The 23,750-nt window shown below is 40.6% G+C and overlaps 1 long non-coding RNA gene across 1 annotated transcript in view; it reads left to right on the forward strand.

Annotated features, from left to right (window-relative positions):
* Window positions 1-11,922: 11,922 nt before the first annotated feature.
* LOC130912788 (uncharacterized) overlaps window positions 11,923-23,750 on the forward strand; it is an 82,431-nt gene continuing 70,603 nt past the window's right edge. The window contains exons 1-3 of the long non-coding RNA XR_009062645.1: window positions 11,923-11,969; window positions 12,795-12,857; window positions 13,907-14,038. This is a non-coding gene — a long non-coding RNA (uncharacterized LOC130912788). The remainder of the gene's footprint in view (window positions 11,970-12,794; window positions 12,858-13,906; window positions 14,039-23,750) is intronic.

Below are 23,750 nucleotides of genomic sequence, written 5' to 3' on the forward strand. Positions count from 1 at the left end.
ATGAGACTCACTTGATGGGATGTTGTCGTGCACGAACCTTGTCCCCCCTCGGGGAAGGCGAACCCCAGGGGGAGCAGATCCAGGTCGACGCGAGGGGATCACGTCACAGGTGGCGAGACGGTGCCCCGGCAAACCACAGTACAGACACACACCTGCTCTCATCCGTCCCCGTCGCTCCGCTGCAGAGAGACGCCCACCGCCGATTCGCATGGACTCCTCCCTCATCGAGCCCGGACTCTGCGACGGCGCCCGGACGACCGGTGACTCAACGAAGCCGTCCTCACCGATGGCAGTCGGGCAGCCCCTCGGCGACGACCACGGATATCCCCGGTGCTCCATGGCCCGTTCCCTCTCGCGTTCCTTCAGCCGACCATCCAGAGAGACGGATAAGGAAATCAGCTCCTCCAGACTTGAAGATTCGTCCCGGGAAGCCAGCTCATCTTTGATTTTAGAAGACAGCCCTCGCCGAAAAATTCCACACAGTGCTGCGTCACCAAACCCGCACTCCGCCGCCAAAATGCGGAACTGAACGGAGTAGTCAGCTGCGGACAGACTGCCCAGAAAAAAATCCAGCAGGCGGCTGGCTGCCTCCTTGCCTCTAACCGGATGATCAAAAACTGTCACGAACTCCGCCTCAAAAGTTTCAAATGAATTACGGATCGCGGGCCTTGTGTTGCTTACCGCCATGGCCCATGTAGCTGCTCTACCGGTAAGTAGACTCATAGCGTACGCTACCCGGGATCTGTCACTAGCAAACGTGTATGGCTGTTGATCGAAGACGAGGGAGCACTGGTGTAAAAATTGTCGGCATGCGCCAGGCTCGCCTTCATAACGACAGGGGTGTGGCAGTACCGGCTCTCGAAATGACGCCGCGACCATATTACTAGTAGCACTAGTTTGTTTAGGGGATGCCATGTTTTCAATTCTTGTGGTTAAAGAACCGATCAAACGCACTAATTCGCGCAACGATTGCTCATGTTTACCGATCATGCGGTCGTGACCAGCCAGAGCATTGTAAACACCCTCCAAGTCTGTGGGATCCATGTGGTCGGACTATTCTGTTATGATACGGCAAGCCGTTAAGCATGGGTCCAACACAGAGGTGGAAGTTTGTCGTATTTATTACAAAATGAGAACTAAGGGAGCACGCCAGAAAACGCGAGACAAAATACAAAATAAAAATGGCACGAACCTAGTCGGCGAGTAAACTAAGGAGGAGGCGCAAGGGCCGGAAAAAGGCTAAACTAAATGACAGCAAAGTCCAACAAAAATACTAGCACAACAATATGATAACAAAGAATACAACCGTAAATGGCAAGTAGAACTCGAGATGCACACAGCGGTAAGCAAGCAGGTTGGCATGTAATAGTCCGACACTTGCAGATGGTGACAGGCTTCCTTAAATATCAAGCTTTCCTAATGCAGCACAGGTGTGTCGCATTACCACACCCATCTGGCTCAATCAGGTGCTGAATATAGGAAAAAAGAACAGAACTCAAACAAATATGACAACAAGTGAGTACACCCCTCGCATTTCTGCAGATATTTATATCTTTTAATGGGACAACACTGACAAAATGACACTTTGACACAATGAAAAGTAGTCTGTGTGCGGCTTATATAATAAAGTTAATTTATTTTCCCCTCAAAATCACTCAAAATATAGCCATTCATATCTAAACCCCTGGCAACAAAAGTGAGTACACCGCATGGGAACTACATACATCCCTAAATGTCCAAATTCAGTACTGCTTGTCATTTTCCCTCCAAAATGTCATGTGACTGGTTACAGGAGTGCTGTCAGCGTTGCTGCAGAGATTGTAGGGGGTCAGCCTGTTTGTGCTCAGACCATACAGCGCACTCTACATCAAATTGGTGTGCATCGCTCTCACCACAAGAGGAAGCCTCTTCTGAAGACGGTACACAAGAAAGCCCGCAAACAGTTTGCTGAAGACATGCCAACAAAGCACATGGATTACTGGAACCATGTCCTATGGTCTGATGAGTCGGGTGGGCTTTCTTGTGTACCATCTTCAGAAGACGCTTTCTCCTGGGGTGACACCCATGCACACCAATTTGATGCAGAGTGTGGCATATGGTCTGAGCACTAACAGGCTGCCCCCCCCCCCCCACACACACACACACATCTTTTCAATCTCTGCAGCAATGCTGACAGCCCTCCTGTAACAAGTCACTTGACATTTTGGAGGGAAAATGACAAGCAGTACTCAATTTGGACATTTAGGGATGTACGTTTTTTCATAGTGGTATACTCACTTTTGTTGCCAGGGGTTTAGATATTAATGACTATATTTTAAGTTATTTTGAGGGGAAAATAAATTAACTCTGCTATATAAGCTGCACACAGACTACTTTTCATTAGGTCAAAGTGTCATTTTGTCAGTGTTGTCCCATTAAAAGATATACTTAAATATCTGCAGAAATGCGAGGAGTGTACCCACTTTTATGATACTCTACATCACCACAAGACAATAAGGCTAAGAGTGAAGAGTTGCACATTATTTTAAACCTTTTAACTTCAATGATCTTTCACCTCATGCATTTGGTCTTAGTCTAGCATTATGCTCCAATACTAATGAAGAATCCTTGTCGAATTGCTGTCAGAGGTTTGACTTAGATTTGTGTTACTTATACTTGACATCACCAAAGTAAAATACACTTCTTTTAACTGCATTAAAGCAAAGAGATCTATTGAGTAGTGGAAAGGTCATCAGCTCCACTGTTCCACATCCTTTAACTTGGAGTGACAGTTCCTATGAAGTCCATTTGAATAATCTACATTTGTGCTACTTCTATGTTAAAAGGGCTTAAAGATTCTGTGATCAATTTTGTGGATTGGTCGAGAATTCCATGCCTGGGCACTTTTAGTAAATATCCACAATTAGCTTTATTTAACTGTCTCTCATCATCTTGACTCTCAAACATGCAACCAATTCATCCAATCGCCAAACAGACTAATGCCTGACTCAGACTACACAATTCAAGCCAGATTTTGGCCCGAGAGGCACGCCATGGAGAAATATGGACTGTCATGGCTGACGAGGTAAGGGTGGGTCTCGACGCCTTGCGTTGTGTGACATATTAACCAACTGCCGATCTGACTTCTCACGACCACGATGTATGAAGTCTGGCGTGTCAGAATTTTTGCTTGTCGTGCCACGTAGTGTGACTGATTGACAGCAGTTTTTCCCGGCGACATCAGATGTCGGACTGCGCTTTTCGCGGCAGTATGCAATGAATGGGCAGGCTCTGGTCTTGTAATGTGACCACTCGTCTTTTCAAAGACACGCTACAACCTAATTGCACTCAGGCATTAGTCAAGCCATGTCTTCAAGTTTATCCTGGATGTTTTTATTTTACCCCTTGTGCAAAGAACACCGCACCCCATTCAATTTTACCCACCTCCCGAAGTAAATATAATGTGGCAACTCTGTAGTAACCAAAGCCCCCTTTCAGACCAATATCCCGGTAAATTCCTGTGATGAGCTGACGCGGGATTTACGTGTGTCATGGCTTTCAGACATGGAGAGATGTCCCAGGAATAACCCGGGTTATATGTCTGAAAGGGGCTGCAGATTTATCCCGTGTTGGCGACTCGACGCTCTCTATGCGGGGCTATATGCGGCTGGCGCAATTTTATAAACTGGACATTACGTCATTTTTGGTCAGCATTGGCAACAAAATAAACTACAAATGTTCAAAGATGGATGATTGACTGTCTCTTCCTCGGCTCTACGATCCAGTAGCAGTTTAATTTCGTTATTTTTCCAGTTTAATTTTGCTATTTCTATAAGTTTTATTGCTATAGGTTTGCCATGTTGATAATTGTGTAAAAGTTTGTTTACCGCTTTTCATCTCACTGCCAAGAATGGGGAACTGATGATCGGCCCGTCATGATATTTATGGGAATTCAACGGCTGCTTTCACATGTGCCACGTCCCGGGTAAGTCCCGGATATTATACTCGGACAAGACACTAGGCGCAATGAATGTCTGTGTCATCTCCCTGTCAGTCGACCCGGGAAATTGCTTTCACACATCGGGGCGACCCGTTTAAATCCAGGGAATTTACCTGAGTTCCGGTATGTTTGAAAGGGCCCAAGTGTCATTGGTCATTCGCAGTGCAACTGCTCGTTCATGTAGCTGGCCGGAGTACACACAAAAGAGGGTTTCACTCTCAGACGCAAACAGCAGTCTTAAACAATAGCAGTAGCTGACTCAGCAGTGCATTAAAACACCTCTAGCATACTAAATTTATGTTTAAAATTCCAGGCTTGTGCATTCCGAGCCTTAGAGACAAAGCGAATATATTTTCTTAGGTTGCTCTGTGCACTTTCAAAGCTGCATAGGATGTCATTTCAAAAAATGAAATCAGCACATAAGGTAATAGCATTATTGTTGAGTGGTCCATTGTAAAATAAAATCGAAAAACATATAATCATGTTTCGGATTGACAGCACATGCCGAAGGCCAAAGTCTCTCTATCTCTCTCTCTCAATCTTTCCCTTTCTCTCTGTTTTGTCCCCCCCAACAAAAAATGATATCTGATCAGCGTTTTCCACAAGCTTTGTTCCTAAGGACCGAAAGGCCGAAACACATAAAAATATGCATACAGTGGGGCAAATAAGTATTTAGTCAACCACTAATTGTGCAAGTTCTTCCACTTGAAAAGATTAGAGGGGCCTGTAATTGTCAACATGGGTAAACCTCAACCATGAGAGAGAGAATGTGGAAAAAAAAAAAAACAGAAAATCCCATTGTTTGATTTCTAAAGAATTTATTTGCAAATCATGGTGGAAAATAAGTATTTGGTCAATACCAAAAGTTCATCCCAATACTTTTGTTACAGTATGTACCCTTTGTTGGCAATAACGGAGGCCAAACGTTTTCTGTAACTCTTCACAAGCTTTTCACACACTTTTGCTGGTATTTTGGCCCATTTCTCCATGCAGATCTCCTCTACAGCAGTGATGTTTTGGGGCTGTCGTTGGGCAACACGGACTTTCAACTCCCTCCACAGATTTTCTATGGGGTTGAGATCTGGAGACTGGCTAGGCCACTCCAGGACCTTGAAATGCTTCTTACGAAGCCACTCCTTTGTTGGCCTGGCTGTGTGTTTGGGATCATTGTCATGCTGAAAGACCCAGCCACATCTCATCTTCAATGCCCTTGCTGATGGAAGGAGATTTTCACTCAAAATCTCTCAATACATGGCCCCATTCATGCTTTCCTTGACACAGATGAGTCGTCGTGGTCCCTTTGCAGAAAAACAGCACCAAAGCATGATGTTTCTACCAAAAAGTTATATTTTGGTTTCATCTGACCATAACATATTCTCCCAGTCCTCTTCTGGATCATCCAAATGCTCTCTAGCGAACCGCAGACGGGCCTGGACGTGTACTTTCTTCAGCAGGGGGGACACGTCTGGCAGTGCAGGATTTGAGTCCCTAGCGGCGCATTGTGTTACTGAGAGTAGCCTTTGTTACTGTGGTCCCAGCTCTCTTTAGGTCATTCACTTGGCCCCCCTGTGTGGTTCTGGAATTTTTGCTCACCGTTCTTGTTATCATTTTGACGCCACCGGGTGAGATCTTGCATGGAGCCCCAGTTAGAGGGAGATCATTAGATGTCTTGTTTGTCTTCCATTTTCTTATAATTTCTCCCACAGTTGATTTTTTTTACACCAAGCGTTTTACCTATTGCAGGTTCAGTCTTCCCAGCCTGGTGTGGGTCTACAATTTTGTCTCTGGTGTTCTACGACAGCTCTTTGTTCTTGGCCATAGTGGAGATTGGAGTGTGACTGACTGAGATTGTGGACAGGTGTCTTTTATACCGATAATGAGTTAAAACAGGTGCCATTAATACAGGTAATGAGTGGAGCCTCGTTAGACCTCGTTAGAAGAAGTTAGACCTCTGACAGCTAGAAATCTTGCTTGTTTGTAGGTGACCAAATACTTATTTTCCACTCTAATTTGGAAATAAATTCTTTAAAAATCAAACAATGTGATTTTCTGTTGTTGTTTTTTTTCACATTCTGTCTCTCGTGGTTGAGGTTTACCCATGTTGACAATTACAGGCCTCTCTAATCTTTTCAAGTGGGAGAACTTGCACAATTGGTGGTTATATTTACTTTCCCCACTGTATGTGTTTTTATTGATGGCCCAAAAGTAATAACTAAATCAAGATTTCAAGGCCTGGGAGTGAAAGCTGCCCTTCCTCCTGCTTTATCTTCTCCTGCCCTACTGTCTGGTATCCCATAAGCTACACAACCTCTGGCAGCCTTTTTATCCCAAAGAAAAAAGCCTGAAACCTGGATCAATAACCTAAGACTTGTCTTCCTAATTGCTCATTGGTCAACGTTGCCGCCTGACCACGTGTATGTGCACGTTTTACAGTTTTGTCTTTGCCTCCATTTTGAAGCACTTTCAACTCAGTGTTTGGCTTGTTCTCTTCTCCCTCAGCCTTTTTGTCTATTTTCGCGATGAGCAGAACAAAATCTGACTAGACAAGGATCTGTTCAGTTATCTTGATGGGATGGGATTCCAATGAGACGCCGTTCTCTCACGCAGGCCCGTGACTTTCAGGCTCCTCAGGTAAATAATCGGAGATTAACTAGTTACGCTCACTGGCAATTTTGCTGAGCACCAAGAATTAGCTGGTCTCGTCTGGGTTTTTCTGAACGGCTTATTATATGATCTAATGCAGACACACTTTACGAGTGTGGAGCACGGCGTATGGAGAGGGCAGTATTGATTGTGCTCATTGTGAATTATGTGAATAGATAAAAGTGTGAGCGTGCATATATATTAGCCAATTATGAGCCCAGGTGCTAATGTAAAAATTCTGCTGAATAAATATGAAATATGCCTCTATCAGCATCCAACTTGTGTCTCCTCGACACCAGTCATTTGAGCTGATAATTGGGATGGCGTGTTTGCCTTTTTTTCTTGATGAGACGAGATATTGCGGTCGTTCTCCGCTGCCTAGATTTAAATGCGTATTGATCAGTGAGAGTCTCAGGAGCTCAAATCAAAACAGCAGTGCAGCCTCACAACACTTGCAGATAGTTGTTCCTTGATTTTTCCACATCATATTTTGATGAAAACTCACGACCCGCTGACTTAAAACAGCCGTTCTCGTGCCACTTAACACTCCACATTCGCTTGTGTTTGTTCTCGCCTCCTTTTTCCGTTATTAGTGTGCTAATGTCAGGATTTAAATGAAGTATTGATCAGTTGGGGAGAATAGAGAGAGAGGGAGCGATTGTGAGGCAAAGACAGCAAGACCAGGGTTATCGTGTGGATCGCACACAGAAAGAGAGCGCTAACGGACAAGACGCGTTTTTAAGTGAATGCACAGAATAGGTTTTTGCATAATCTTGAATCATAATTTAGGAATTACTCTTTTGTTTGACTTGGAGACAACAGTGATTCTTTTAACAGGACGAGATGGATAGAGTTTCCAGGATTTTCATTAATTCCATGGAATCCTCGCCAAGCCTGTATGCAGGTGCTTGAAAAATGCTTTGTCTGAGTCTCCATTTTGTCCGGCCATCATTTCGTCAACCACGCACGCAGCCACGGACGCGCTGGGCAAATGGTCCAAGTCCAAGCCGAAGCTAGGTCTGTTCACCGCTCTCTTGCTGCCATCCTTTCCGTTTTCCCACCCTACTCTTCCTCTCTCTCTCACATCGTCTTTGACTCGCTCTCTCCTCCTTCCATCCCTTCCTCTCGTGTGATTGAGTAGAGCATCATTGTATTAATTAGAAGCCTGTTTATTGTTGTCAACGCACCTTCTGGGCAGGCAACTTAATGACGTGTAGATTGCCATAGGCAACAATCCTTATACTTTAGTTATGATTATATGTATACATGTGAAGTTTCTGAAGTTGTTTGTGAATTGTTTTCACACTTAATTGTTGTCGTGCATTATTTTAGTTATTCAAGATTTGGACAGATTTTTTTTTTTCTGAGGAATGATATTTCAAAATACCTTTGTTCATAAAAATTTCAAAGACAATAGTGTTGTCCTCAATCAGACTAATGACTGAAAAGAAGCCACTAGAGGCCTGTACTTAATATAATTTCCTGTCTTGATTTCGAGGTCTCTGCAGTATAGCTTAAGCCTGGATGCTCCCAAACTGCAGTGGCCGACCATGTTTTCCTACATCTAGGAGAACGTGTACCTCAATAAAATTCTAAAGAGTGGAGACCTAACGTAGTTTTCTAAAGAAAATATTTCACTGAACTTACAGTATTGCCAACAATAGTTTCACAGCTAGGACAGGTCCAGGAATTGCAGAGGCAGGTGCATTGCTTTCTGCAAGGCCTGTGTCTTTTAATTGTATTATTCTTATCCCCATTCTTATTAGTTGAGTTTCTGTTGTCATCCATGGGAGTGAACATTTGTATATTTTAAGAACCAAGGAGATTGCATCTAAAAAGATCTAATACCAAATAATGTTTAATTGTTTGATTGACACAGTCAGAGATTGTTTTTGTAATTGTTTATTATATTTGTGATGGCAGTCTGCCGTGGTTTTTAAATGGCATATTAAGGCTTTTGGAAAGACTTTACTGCTTGTGTTTTCATTTTTGTTTGTTTGTTTGTTTGTTTGTTTGTTTGTTTGTTTGTTTGTTATAGCAGCAGAGGCAAAATCTTCGATGTTTCGAATATTCATTTGGAGTGGTTCCTGTGGATGTTGATTTCAATTGAATAAAGATTTTATTGGCGTTAAGTAAAGTGGAAAGATGATCAAACAAAACTAGCGAAGAGACTTTTGGAAGTAAGAGTTAAATTTTGGATTGATGGAGCCGAAAGTGCATGTGATTGGTGGTGACCTTAAGTTTGAAGAGTGGGGGAAATGTTTGGATTTTTACTACAATTTTTTGGTTCATAATTTGACAGCCAGTTTTACAGAAAAGAATAAAAAACTAATCTTATATAATTGCAGAATACTAAGCAAATATCCATCTAATGTTAAATGCATGTTAGAATACAGGTAGTCCCCGGGTTACAAACGAGTTCCATGCCTATGCTGGCCACATAATTCGGAATTAACCCTTCAAGTACCCCTAAATCTCAAAATTACTATCCAAAAACATGTATTATACGTCATTGCACTGTCCTCGGCAAGATGTCGGAGTCTAGTCTTAGGTAGACAACGAGCTAAACTCCGAAAAGACGATGTCAGAAGTCCGTGTGGTTTGCTGACTTTCTTCAGCTGCTCATGACATCAACACTTGCAGAATGAAACAAAAATAAAAATTAAATCAGTTTCATCTTCATTAAAAGCAATTCAAATTTGCATTCATAACTAGCTGCTGATACAGCAATAACAATCCACACAAACGATTAGCATGTGTCAGTTAGCGTCCGCAGATCATCAAAAATAATCACATAAACCCGCCCCAAGTATTAGGCCACAATTGAAAACGCACAATAAACAGTATAAAAGGTGTTATAAACAGGCTCTGTGGATGCTTTACAACAGGCATGAAAATGGGTCAGGGGTTAAAAAGGTGAGAAGGGTGTGGAGGAAATATGTTCTGCCAAAATGTCCTCCGTTGGCGAAACGTCCTACATGAGGCGAATTTGACCATTTTAATTTTTCACATAAGGCTTAATATTTGAGTTAGCGGAGGTTTAATTAGTTGAAGGAGTTGATTTCAACCACCATTGACTAGCGCTAGCTTAGCCACTCAGGAGCCCTGAAACTAACAAATAACTGGCAAACTGCACAGAATTTGGTCAAATCAACGCCAACGACTAATTAAACCCCGGCTAACTCAAAGATTAAGCCTAATGTAAAAAATTCTGAACTTCCCCTTTAAAATAAAGACCACTGAATATGGCCATTAAAATGTTGTCTATAAAATTTTTAGAGCAATAAAACAAACAACAAAAATGAATTAAATGAACAAGAATCTTTCAAAGTACTTCATAATGGGTCCAAATTATTTTTCGAACAGATCATGTGACTATAGCACCTTAGAGACAGCCGTTTACTTTGCTTAGCCAAAACTACAGCTGAGGAGGCAAGATGGATATTTAGAATGTCTTTAAACCTAAGCTTTCAAAACCTTCAACATCAACTGAGCTTGAACCGAGGATTGAGCATGAGCAGTATCAAAAAGTCCTGGCTGTCTTGCACCTGTTGTGCTGTAATTCCAAGTGGTGCTTAAATTGGATGCTTTTAGCGGTCAACAGTCTTTTTGAGCCAGCGCAAAGTTCGCAGCGCACAGAGATATTTTTGTCATCTTTACTGGACAAAAATGTGACATAATGGCTGTGTTTCCAGTGTGCAAATGCAGTCGTTTGTAGTATATCTCCTGCCTATTTCATTGCATCCTGGCGACATAGCAAGGCTATGTTGTTTTGGCCGCAAACTCCTAGCACTCACGGCTCACGCATCATGGTAATATGCGTGACCTGTTTTTTTTTCCATCCCCGATTAGAAAATGTGACATGTGATGTCACTCCACTGACTACAGTATTCTTCATTCTACATACATTATGGGGCAATAACAAAATAGTAACGCACAGGCATCAAGAAAATTAACTTTAATCATATTACTGATTTAGAAAAATGAACGTGTTAGATTGCTCTTTACTGAAAGAAAGTAATCAGATTACAGTTACGCATTACTCACATAACGCGTTACTGACAACACTGCTTTTATATTACCGTTAAATACACAAGCTTGACGCTAACTTAACAGGAGCTATTTTTTTCACCGGAGATTTGGCTAGCTCTGGCAGTGTTCAACGCAAGCTGCAACGAACGGCAGTAACTTTGTCATACCGCCAAATGTGAAAACGATTGAAACCATTACTCACCAAATTCAATATGCTGGCAAATGCATTCATCTAAAAAAAAAATTTGGGAGTGAGACCTCTCCTCGTCCAGCGAACGTGAATTTGTGCCTAGGACAAGATCATCAGTCGCAATTAGCAATCTTTGACGCTCTCTTTTTTTTTCCTCCCCTGCATTCAAACTTGTTTCCCTCTCAGCGGCTGTGATTAACCTCAATGAAGTTGCTCTCCTAGCTAAGCCTTGCCTATCATTCGTCTTTGTAAGTTTTTAGTAACTTTGTGTATTGAATTTGAAAGGAAAATGTGTGCTTTATTTTTGGCGAACTTTTTCATGAAGCTAAACTGTTGAAGCTACTCACACTTGGAAAAATACGATTGTACAACGTTTTAAATGTATTCATTTGGTATATTTCAGTTACCACGATTTGAGAGATCAATAAATTGAAGAAAGGTACGCCGTGTGTTTGGAGTGTTTGTTTTTGGGTTTGCTGGAATAGCGTGACTGACACAAGCAGCATCAAACAGTGGAAGGGGTAAGCGCTGCCGCGCCAAGCCACTTCTGGCTGCATTTTTGACAATGAAAAATAACGAATATGTACTACTGTATGATGGAAAATTTTAGTGGTTTTGTAACCGCGACGTTTTCATAGCATGGTAAACCGTGAAGGTAACCGGCACATGCCTACATCCCACCCCCCTTAAAAATTTTCTCCTCGGATCTACACGATTCACGTAGGTCATCCTTTTTTACTTCAAAACGGCGAATTTCGCCGAAAGGTAAGAGATTTTCATGCCTGTTTACAAGCAACAAATGTGCCCACAGGCTTGCAGCTGTAAACTATCCCCTCTCACTCGTCTCTCGCTCACTTCTTCGTAGGCATAAATGCGCTCTTACTCGTGTGTGCGTGTGCGTTCTTCTTCGTGTGTACATGCGCGTTTATTCGCATGCGGAAGTACTACCTGCTTTGCGCATCCTGTGCCAAAATAAAAGCATCCATCACAAAACAAAAGTCAACATTATATTTTTTTTTGTTTTAAAAAGCGGCATGGAAAATGAATGAATGAATGAATGAATCAACCTGAGGCAAAATGACGGATGAGACTCCGGCGCCATAAAATCGAAATCACGTAAATTGGGTACGTCGTAACCTGGGGATTACCCTAATATGTATTTTTTAATTTTCCTCATACAACAAAATCATTCTTTCTACATCCTCTTGTAGTGCCAATTTTTGTTAATGTAGGAATTTGCATTCTTGGTTTTTCTTTGTATTTTACAAAATGCTTTGGCAAAAGAAGACTTTAGCATACAGTGCATGTTGAGCCAAAATGTCTTTGTGCAAAATCGAAACTGTAATCCTCCCATCATCTGGAATCTTCAACACTATACTTATTTCTTTCTCAAGAAACTACCGTCTCCTCTGTGTGATGTGTTGTCCCAGAGGCCTCCAAGAACAGAGAAGTCAATAGTGCTTCTGGGCACAGTTAACATAAAAGCTTCTTTTTGGCACAGTAAAGTTTGAACTGACATTTGTGGGTGTCACAACATATTGTAGCACTTGAGAAAAGGTTCAGTCCAGTAATCTTGGGCCCATGTGGTCAGCATTAACATCATGTTGGTTCTTGATGAAGTGTCTTCTGAAAGATACTTGCTTTATAGCTATAATATGCACTATCACAAACATATTAGGATGACATTTACCAGAAAAACATAAACATGAACAATATTTTGGATGTATTTTTCTAATGAAGTTGTTTCAAGACACCATCATGTGTATTTCTTCATTATTTTTTGCACTGGGCTCCATTGGCATGTTACATTTAGACTTTTTTACGATTTGGCCTGCCAGTCAGAAAAATAAATAGATGATCTTCTGGGGGCCTCGAGTTCAGGCCCATCTGCCTGCCATGTGTTATACATATTTCCTTCTAAGTATGTGCATGTCTCATTCTATACTGCAGGTCAAGCAGTGGTGCAATAAACAAAATGCCACACACGGTTGAAATACATCAGGAAAAACTCAGGTAAGGATGGAATCCCAGCTGGTATATAGGTACACATATACATATTGGCACAATATTATTAAAACTAGCTATAAGCGGTTCAGAAGATGAATGAATGAATGAATGAATGAATGAATGAATGAATGAATGAATGAATGAATGTTATGGAGTGTGATTAAAAGTATGGCGTTAAAGGTGATGGAATGAAAAACGTGGGTGCGCCTACCTTTTGTGCTTGTGCACCTTAAGAAAAAAGTTAGGTGCAACCAATGCAATAAGTAATTGTGGAGCCTTGGCAATATACAGCGCAATGATAATTTCTTCTAATATTGTTCAGGCCTATCCCAAACAGAGCTATTCAAGTTATCTGGTTAAAATTCTTGTAGTTTTAATATTACAATATAAAATCGCAATGATAGTTTTTTCCCCAGTATCGTTCAGATTTAGTTAAAATATACATTTTGTGCAGAATAGCTGTAGTTTGCATTACTATATGCAGTCTATCATATTTTGTAGACTTCAAAAGCAGCAAATCCATCAATCCAGCTCCAGTGATGTTGACAACCGTGATAAGTAGCTGCCAGACATTAGTGCTTAGGTGTTAAAGTCACAACTATAAGTTTCATTGGTTTTCTTACTCATGCCGATATATTTTACCTATCATGTTGAAAGTGTTGAAATTTCCCAAAAATTTTTGAAATGTTTACCAAAGCATAAAAAGAAACAAAGGTTTCTATTTTTACAATAGAAGGCACATTAATTCATTTTATGTTTTAATGATAAATTCACATTGTCTTATGTTGGGTGTGCAGGCGCATAGAATCCACTGGATTAGACATGTCTGTAACTTCATGAAAAAACAATATTGTTGGGGAAAAAAAAGAAAATGTATGCCCTAAGAAGAATAAAAAACACTTTAGAAAAAGATCACGACCTAGGATTTCAAAATTCATGCATTTTAGGGTTAAATGTCAGTTGTGTTCTGAAGCACGTTCATAGATACAGTTAAGTTCATATCTCAAGGCACCATTGTATGCTATATAATACCAATTCACTGCTGTTATTTCCAGGATTCCTTGTATGGGCCTCAGTCCTCTTTTATTCATTTTTACTATCGGATTGTGGGACAAAGCTAGAGAGGAGCTACATAGGAGAACATGTTAACATCACAAGCGGAAAGCCAAAATCATTCTTCATGCGAGGTAAGTGTTGCGCTAATTCATGTCTGAATCATAAAATTTAAAAAAAAAAAAAAAAAAAAAAAAAAAGGAACACTTTTTTTTTTTTTTCGTATTTAATGTGAAATTTATGTTTGTGTATGTATGCACACATGTACATATACAATCACAAACAAGACTACAGGATTTTCCCATAAGAATACATTATGATTCGGTTAATTCGTTCCACACCACAAAAACCGAAGCTAAATCCATCATAAACACTGCAGGTACAATTACAAGTAATAATTACACATACAGTAGCAAAACAAAACAAATTATAAATACAAATCATAATAATAATTATGTAAGGAATCGGGTTCTAATGTGGCGGTTGTGTTTTGCATGCTGTTCCTGAATGCACATTGTGACTGACGAGAGTTAGAGTGGTGCGGAAGAGTGGAACGTTTTTACTTTCGTTTGTCATGTTCTGTTTTTGTTGATATAAATAAATGTTTAAAAACCTGACAAAGCTGGCTAATATTAACTGTCACCTTAACTTGTTAAAACTGGCGAATGGAGGTTAGAGGAGGACCGTCGAGATTGTAGACATATTCCGACCGTATTACACGCGCACCACCGTCATATTTTTCATCATTTCCATCTTAAATTTAATGATAAGGGTCACCTTTTTTCTTTTTTCACCAACTGCACTAACATTTTTGGGACCCATGTTGATTTCGCTCACAAGAAAATCCGCTGTGCGTCCCTCTTGTGAGAAAACAATGAAATTGCAAGTCTGTCATAAATCATCGTATTTCGATCATGTCTTCATCTGTCGAGACAAATGACGAGTCAAATTTTACATCGTATGTCAAAAGGATGGTATGTCCAGATACCACTGTATGGAATATTTACATAGAGAGAGGTTACAAAGAAACATTCTTGATTGATCAAAAATACATTTATTAACCAAATTAACATAAACACGGCGACTTGCATCCTCCTCATTCATATGCAGTGCCCTGTTACCAGACACCACAAGTCCTGCTCACGTTATTTGAGGCAGTCTGAAACCATAAAAACACTTAATTTAAAAAACAAACCAAAACAAAAAAATAGGTCAGTAATTTCGCCAAGAAAATAAACAAATCCAATTTACCTTGTTGGCTAAGCTTGAAGTGGACAGAGTCCATTTAAAAAACATCTCCATAGCATTGCAAGTGGCAACGTCATCATGACTTACCGGGTCGCGGAACGAAATAGAAAAGGAAAGAAAAACATAATTTTTTAATTACCATAATTTTTCCGAATATAAGGCGCATCCGTGTATAACGCGCACCCCATATTTACTTGTAAAATCTAGGGAAAATGATTGTACCCGTTTATAACGCGCACCCTAATTTTAGCACCAATGAATAGAAGAATACAAGAAAACAGAGCTCGTGTACAGATACAGAAATGTCATTTTACTGACTGGTTAAACACAGCACAAGCATAGCACATTGGTAGTTCAAAACATTACCATAAACTGACAATATGTACGTAATAATATGATTTGACAACTTCTCCAACTTACCAGAATCCAGGAGAAAACAAAACAGATGTGGCTTTTCTTTTAAAGGCTGCTGTATAACTTGCTCGTTTCATCATGATGAATAAATGTTTCTTCCATGGATAGATACGGTAAAATAAAAGTGAGGCTAGAAGTCGGAAAACCGAAAGCGCACATCGCTGTAGACTAACAAGAGAAACTATTGTTATTACTTGACTCGAACGAGTTCAAGAAACTAAATTCTGTGCTTTATGAAGAGTCAAAAAAGAATTTAACACAGACGAAATCATTCGACCAATCAGAGTGAAGTATTACCGTGTAATGAGTTATAACAGAATTCACCGGCGGAACTCATGTTGGCACATTGTATAGTTCCTGAGCGGATGTATTTTGTTGAGGGAACAGCCGGAAAGATAGTTATACAGGGTGACCCAAAAAAAAGTTTACACTGCCATAATACAACTTAAATGCCATGTTTATTCATCTTAGAATTAGAATTTAATCACAAATTATACATTATTGTAAAGAACATGTACAGTACACTCTATTTTTCAATGTGTCCTCCCTTAAGTGTCACAACAGCCTCCAGGCGCCTGCGGAACGCTTGTCAGGTCTTCTTTATGTAGGATGCTGTCATCTTTTCCCAAGATCTAACAATGGACCTCTCCAAGGCTGCCACAGAAGTTTGTGGCTTCTTACAGGCACTGTCCTCCACAGTTGCCCATATGCTATAATCCAGGGGATTGAGATCTGGACTCTGGGGTGGTCACATATCACCTTGTCAATCAATTTTTTGGTCCGCACAGATCGGGTTTTCCAGACCCAGGTTTTCGTGAGGCTGTTCCAGTATCTTTCAGCTTCTTTTTAACTTTGTAGACTGCACATCTGGATATTCTCAGATTTGCTGCAATCTCAGTAGGTGTCAGACCGGCACGCAGCAATTCAGGTACAGCTAAAGTTTTCTTCATTTTCAGCAGAAGCACAGGAATTGTAGAGACGAGAGATTACCAGCTGCATTGAGTGACCTTAATGAATCACTTAAGCATGACAACCTATTAAGATATGTTTCAATGGCTTTTAAACAAGCAGTCAAGTGAGTGTAAACTTTTTTTTGGGTCACCCTGTATTCCGCGGGTTGCATGTGAGACAGACATTGCTACCGTATTTTGTTACAACCTAAATGTCAATAAAGCAATGCGGATTAGCTCCGTTGCTTGTTACTCCACCTACGACTCCTTCCCTAGCTCGCCGCGACCGAAACAAAATGGTGACGTCACGTACCGTAATGGTCGTACCCGTTTATAATGCGCACCATGATTTTACAAGTTGATTTTTTTTTGGGGGGGGGGGGGGGGATTGCGCATTATATTCGCGAAATTATGGTAATTTTTTAAAATAAACAAAACCCACAAATAAGCCGGTTCTTAAGTATGTACGTTTGTTCCTATCTATTCAGCACCGACCAAAAGGAAGTCATGAAGTCACATGGTCACACTTCTCATGTTTTATTACCTGTTATTTTCTTTTGTTGACTTCAAACTTGTGCACAGCCTCCTCTCTGCTTTAATGATGCAAATATCCTATCTAGTCATTGGCTAATCCCAACCGTGCTGGCTCAGGAGAAGATTACTTCTTCCAAACAGAGGACAGAGCAGCAAAGCTACAGTACAAATGGGGGATGCAGTTTAGAAAGAGATGCCTCAAAAAAATATGATATTTATGCAAGCAGCAAATTTGTTTCACATCCATTGCTTTATGTGGAGAATCTATCTTTATGTCAACATTTTCTCTACAGTAAAATTTTACACGGTTGGAATTTTTACTCTATTTTACTCTTGGTACAAAAAAAATCACAAACATAATTATTGGGTCATGTAGATGTTTTAAGTTACTAATGAACTTATCACACCTTCACGGGAGGATGCAATCTGTAGACACTGAGACTAGCTCTCCAATATACTTGGGTTGAAATCACCAAGGTGGTTAAAGATTTCCTTTTTGGCAGGATCCTGAAGGTGGATAATATCTGCCTGGAGTTCCTCAAGGCTTCTAAACGATGTTGGGGGGTGTCTTGGTTGGCAGTGCCACTGGTTGGCAGACCAGGGTTGTGGTTCCCCTTTTTAAAAGAGGGGACCGAAGGGTGTCCTCCTACTACAGTGGTATGAAAAAGTATCTGAACCTTTGGAATTTCTGCATAAAATCAACATCAAATGTGATCTGATCTTTGTCAAAATCACACAGATGAAAATACAGTGTCTACTTTAACATAAAACCACCCAAACATTTATAGGTTTTTATATTTTAACTCATTCACTCCCAGCCATTTTCACCGGAGCAAGGCCCTTCGCTCCCGGCCATTTTACTGGATTTTGACTGATTTTGCACGGCCCACAAAAAATTCTGTTCTATTGCTATATAAACATGGAACCCACCAAAAGAAAGATTAGACTCTCTTCTTTCAGCAGAAAAAAAAAGTAAGTTCATACGTTATTTCATTCTTTAGAAATCAGCATTAGAAAATAGCTTAGTTTGAGCATTTTTCCAATTTCTGATGAAAAAACGGAGAAAATGAGCTTTTTGTAAACGCAAAAATTTCAAACATAATTTTGACTTTAACACGGCTATTTTTTGCTTCAGTGACATCCCAAACATCTGAATAATGTTTTCCTTTTACAAAATAACATGAACAACCAGCCAAATAGAGCTTTTCATAGCAAAGTAACAATTTATTCACACTTACCTAACTGAGAGATGACGTTTGGTGGCTGCGACAGCGGTTAAACTTTTCCCTCATTGCCGACTGTATCGTAAAGATGGATTTTTTTTAAAGTCTTTTTTTGTGGTGACCACTGTCTCGTTCACCAGGGGAACTTATGTTCCTTGGGGGGAACTGGTTTGGCCGTGCGCGTTTCCGTGCAGGACCCTCGAGCGTGCGGTGGACGTGAGCAGCAAGCTGCGGAGGGGCTCTGCTAGCTTCCCTAATAAAGTTGTACTGTTTGAATTGAGTTATGGGCTCTTAACAAATGCGCTACTGCCCTCCAGTGGCCAGTTTTATTGCTTTAAAATGGGTTTTGAGGCTTGTTTTTTGTTTTGGCGAGAGATCGAAAGCTCTAGATGCTTCTTGTACAAAAAAACACAAAAGACGTATAAATACGTAATCGGGACACTGAAGCATTTGGAAATAGAACGTATTTATACGGTTCCGGGAGCAAATGAGTTAATGAGGATAGCATGCAAACAATGAAAGAAGGGGGAAAACTAGGTAAGTGAACCCTCTGCTTAAGGAGACTTGAAGAGAAATTGAAATCAATTTTTACGAATCATTTTAAGTCAGGTGTGTGCTCAATCACTAATGAGTGGTTTAAAGCTACCCTGCCCACTATAAAACACACACCTGGTAAGAAATGTCTTGATGAGAATCATTGTCTGATGTGTATCATGGCTCGGTCAAAGGAGCTGTCTGAAGAACTGCGATCAAGGATTGTTGATGTGTATAAAGCTGGGAACGGATACAAAACCATCTCTACAAGTCTAGATGTTCATCAGTCGACAGTAAGAGAAGTTACCTACAAATGGAGAGGGTTTGACACTGATGCTTCTCTCGCAAGGAGTGGCCATCCACCAAACATGACTCTAAGAGTTCAGCGCAGAATACTCAGAGAGTTAAAAAACAACCCTAGAGTGTTTTAGAAATCAGTGGCACAGTCCAATATACTGTATCTGTACAAACATCAACTATATGTAAAACTATGGCCAAGAATGGTGTTCATGGGAGGACTCCACAGAGGAAGCTACTGCTGTCCAAAAAAACATACTGTTGCTCATTTAATGTTCGCTAAAAGGCACTTGGGCACTCCACAGACATTTTGGTAAAATATTTTGTGGACTGATAAAACCAAAGTTGAATTATTTGGGAGTAACACACAATGTCATGTGTGGAGGAAAAATGGAACAGCTCACCAACATCAACACCTCATCCCCACCGTGAAGCATGGTGGAGGGAGCATCATGATTTGGGGCTCTTTCGCTGCCTCAGGGCCTGCAGAACTTTCAACCATTAATGGAAGAATGAATTCAAAAGTTTATCAGGATGTTTTGCAGGAAAACCTGTGGGTGTCTGTCACAAAGTTGAGGCTAAAAAGAGGATGGATGCTACAACAAGTCAATGATCCAACACACAAAAGTCAATCAACTTCAGAATGGTTTCAGAAGAACTAAATATACATTCTGGAGTGGCCAAGTCAAAAGCTAGACTTGAACCCCATTGAGATGCTGTGGCATGACCTAAATACAGCAATTCATGCCAGACATCCCAGGAATCTGACTGAACTACAGCAGTTTTGTCCAGAAGAATGGGTCCTGATAATGTGCCAGACTGATCTGTAGCCAATATAAGCGTCTGGTTGAAGTTATTGCTGCCAAAGGTGGGGGGGGGGGGGGGGGGGGGCAAAATATTAAATGTGATGGTTCACTTATTTCCCCTCCACTTAATTCCCCCCCTTCTCTCATAGTTTGCATACTATCCTCATTAAAATATTAAAACCTACAACCCGTAGCAAAAAGTATGGAATCACCAGTCTCGGACAAACACTCACTCAGACGTTTTATTATGTAGAAAAAAAACTCAGATAAAAATCTTGAAAAATAATGAATTAGTTCAAAAGTGCAACTCCTTGGCACTCAGAAACACTAAAAGAAATGAATAAAAACACTGTGGTGGTCAGTAAACGTTACTTTTATAGAGCAAGTGCTGGGAAATATACAGTGCCTTGCAAAAGTATCCGGCCCCCTTGAACCTTGCAACCTTTCGCCACATTTCAGGCTTCAAACATAAAGATATAAAATTTTAATTTTTTGTCAAGAATCAACAACAAGTGGGACACAATCGTGAAGTGGAACAAAATTTATTGGATAATTTAAACTTTTTTAACAAATAAAAAACTGAAAAGTGGGGCGTGCAATATTATTCGGCCCCCTTGCGTTAATACTTTGTAGCGCCACCTTTTGCTCCAATTACAGCTGCAAGTCGCTTGGGGTATGTTTCTATCAGTTTTGCACATCGAGAGACTGACATTCTTGCCCATTCTTCCTTGCAAAACAGCTCGAGTTCAGTGAGGTTGGATGGAGAGTGTTTGTGAACAGCAGTCTTCAGCTCTTTCCACAGATTCTCGACTGGATTTAGGTCTGGACTTTGACTTGGCCATTCTAACACCTGGATACGTTTATTTTTGAACCATTCCATTGTAGATTTGGCTTTATGTTTTGGATCATTGTCCTGTTGGAAGATAAATCTCCGTCCCAGTCTCAGGTCTTGTGCAGATACCAACAGGTTTTCTTCCAGAATGTTCCTGTATTTGGCTGCATCCATCTTCCCGTCAATTTTAACCATCTTCCCTGTCCCTGCTGAAGAAAAGCAGGCCCAAACCATGATGCTGCCACCACCATGTTTGACAGTGGGGATGGTGTGTTCAGGGTGATGAGCTGTGTTGCTTTTACGCCAAACATATCGTTTTGCATTGTGGCCAAAAAGTTCAATTTTGGTTTCATCTGACCAGAGCACCTTCTTCCACATGTTTGGTGTGTCTCCCAGGTGGCTTGTGGCAAACTTTAAACGAGACTTTTTATGGATATCTTTGAGAAATGGTTTTCTTCTTGCCACTCTTCCATAAAGGCCAGATTTGTGCAGTGTACGACTGATTGTTGTCCTATGGACAGACTCTCCCACCTCAGCTGTAGATCTCTGCAGTTCATCCAGAGTGATTATGGGCCTCTTGGCTGCATCTCTGATCAGTTTTCTCCTTGTTTGAGAAGAAAGTTTGGAAGGACGGCCAGGTCTTGGTAGATTTGCAGTGGTCTGATGCTCCTTCCATTTCAATATGATGGCTTGCACAGTGCTCCTTGAGATGTTTAAAGATTGGGAAATCTTTTTGTATCCAAATCCGGCTTTAAACTTCTCCACAACAGTATCTCGGACCTGCCTGGTGTGTTCCTTGGTTTTCATAATGCTCTCTGCACTTTAAACAGAACCCTGAGACTATCACAGAGCAGGTGCATTTATACGAAGACTTGATTACACACAGGTAGATTCTATTTATCATCATCGGTCATTTAGGACAACATTGGATCATTCAGAGATCCTCACTGAACTTCTGGAGTGAGTTTGCTGCACTGAAAGTAAAGGGGCCGGATAATATTGCACGCCCCACTTTTCAGTTTTTTATTTGTTAAAAAAGTTTAAATTATCCAATAAATGTTGTTCCACTTCACGATTGTGTCCCACTTGTTGTTGATTCTTGACAAAAAAATTACATTTCATATCTTTATGTTTGAAGCCTGAAATGTGGCGAAAGGTTGCAAGGTTCAAGGGGGCCGAATACTTTTGCAAGGCACTGTATATAGAATCACTCCACTCTAAAGAAAAAAAATATGGAATCACTCCAATTTGAGTAGAAAATGCAGACACACCCAGTGAATTTCATTTCCTTAAATGGGCCCCTGCTTCAGAATAGATCTGCTCGTTAGTCAGCAGTTAAAAACAGTGCAGTTATCACACCTTGGAGGACTGCCGGACCAAGTGGATTCACAATAATCATGGCTCCAACAAGAGAGATGTCTCTTGAGACCAAGGAGAGGATTATCAAACTTCTTGAAGAAGCTAACGCTATATGTATGGTTGACAAAGTTGTGGGCTGTTCACAGTCAGCTGGACCAAGTACAAACACGATGGCAAGGTTGTTAAAGTAAAGCATACTGGTAGACTGAGGAAGACATCCAAACATCATGACAAACAACTAAAGGCCATAATTCTTGAAAACAGAAGATGTACAATGAGACAAATGAAGAAGAAATGGGTGGAAGCTGAAGTCAAGGTATGTGACAGAACTGTGCAAAATCGCCTAAAGGAAATGGGATTTTCATACAGGAAAGCTGAAAGGAAACCATCATTGACACTCAAACAGAAAAGAACAAGACTGCAATGGGCTAAGGAGAGGCAATCATGGACTGTGAATGAATAACTGGATGAAGGTTATTTTCAGTGATGAGTCAAGAATCTGCATTGGACAAGGTGATGATGCTGGAACTTTTGTTTGGCGCCGTTCCAGTGAGATTTACAAAGATGACTGCCTGAAGAAAACATCAAAATTCCCTCAGTTCTTGATGATATGGTGCTGCATGTCAGGCACAGGCACTGGGGAGATGGCTGTGGTTAAATCTTCAATGAAGGCACAAGTTTACATTGAAATTTTAGACAGCTTTCTTATCCCTTCAATTGAAAATATGTTTGGGGATAATGAAATTATTTTCCAAGGTGACAATGCATAATGCCACAGAGCTAAAACTTTTAAAGCATTCCTTGGAGAAAGACTCCTCCAGTCAATGTCATGGCCTGCAAATAGTCCAGATCTCAACCCTAGTGAAAACCTGTGGTGGACATTGAAAAAAATGGTCCACAGCAACGCTCCGACCTGCAAGGATGATCTGGCAACTGCAATCAAAGAGAGAGGCACCAAATTGATGTAGAATAATGTTTGTCACTCATCAAGTCTATGCCTCGGAGACTGCAAGCTGTCATAAAAGCCAGAGGTGATGCAACTAAATACTAGATGTACTGACTAAGCCCTGTACCTAGTCAAGTACTGGATGATATTTAGGGGTTGGTGATGATGACTTGCGCCCAGTGCAGCTGAAGATGCAAAACAAACACCAGCGAGTCAATTTCTTAGTTCCAATAAGTTTATTTTGGTGTCGTCTAATAACTTAACTCAGAAGCACTTTGTCCAAATAAAAGTAGCAAACCAAAAGACTCCAAAACGTATTCACAACCAAATAAACTAAATGACTAGATTCCTTTCCTGTACGCTACACTAAGCCACAGTCAAAAACTGTTTGCCCTCCTAACTACCAACACCTGTGAGATGATTAGCTGTCATTTTAAGCCTACCTTAGCTGACTCCATGTCAATGGAAAGACACAATTGACAGCCTCTAGTGGCAAGGAGTAAAATAACAAATAATAATACAAATCAGGAATATGGCTCATACACTAGAAATGAGTTTCGATTGTTTATTTCTTTGTTTGTTTCTCATGATTCCATATATTTTTCCTCAGAATGGAGTGATTCTTTACTTATTTCCCTGCACTTGCTCTATAAAAGTAACATTTACTGACCGCCACAATGTTTTTTATTCATTTCTCTTAGTG

Source organism: Corythoichthys intestinalis, chromosome 1 (assembly GCF_030265065.1).
Source record: "Corythoichthys intestinalis isolate RoL2023-P3 chromosome 1, ASM3026506v1, whole genome shotgun sequence".
Lineage (NCBI taxonomy): Eukaryota > Metazoa > Chordata > Actinopteri > Syngnathiformes > Syngnathidae > Corythoichthys > Corythoichthys intestinalis.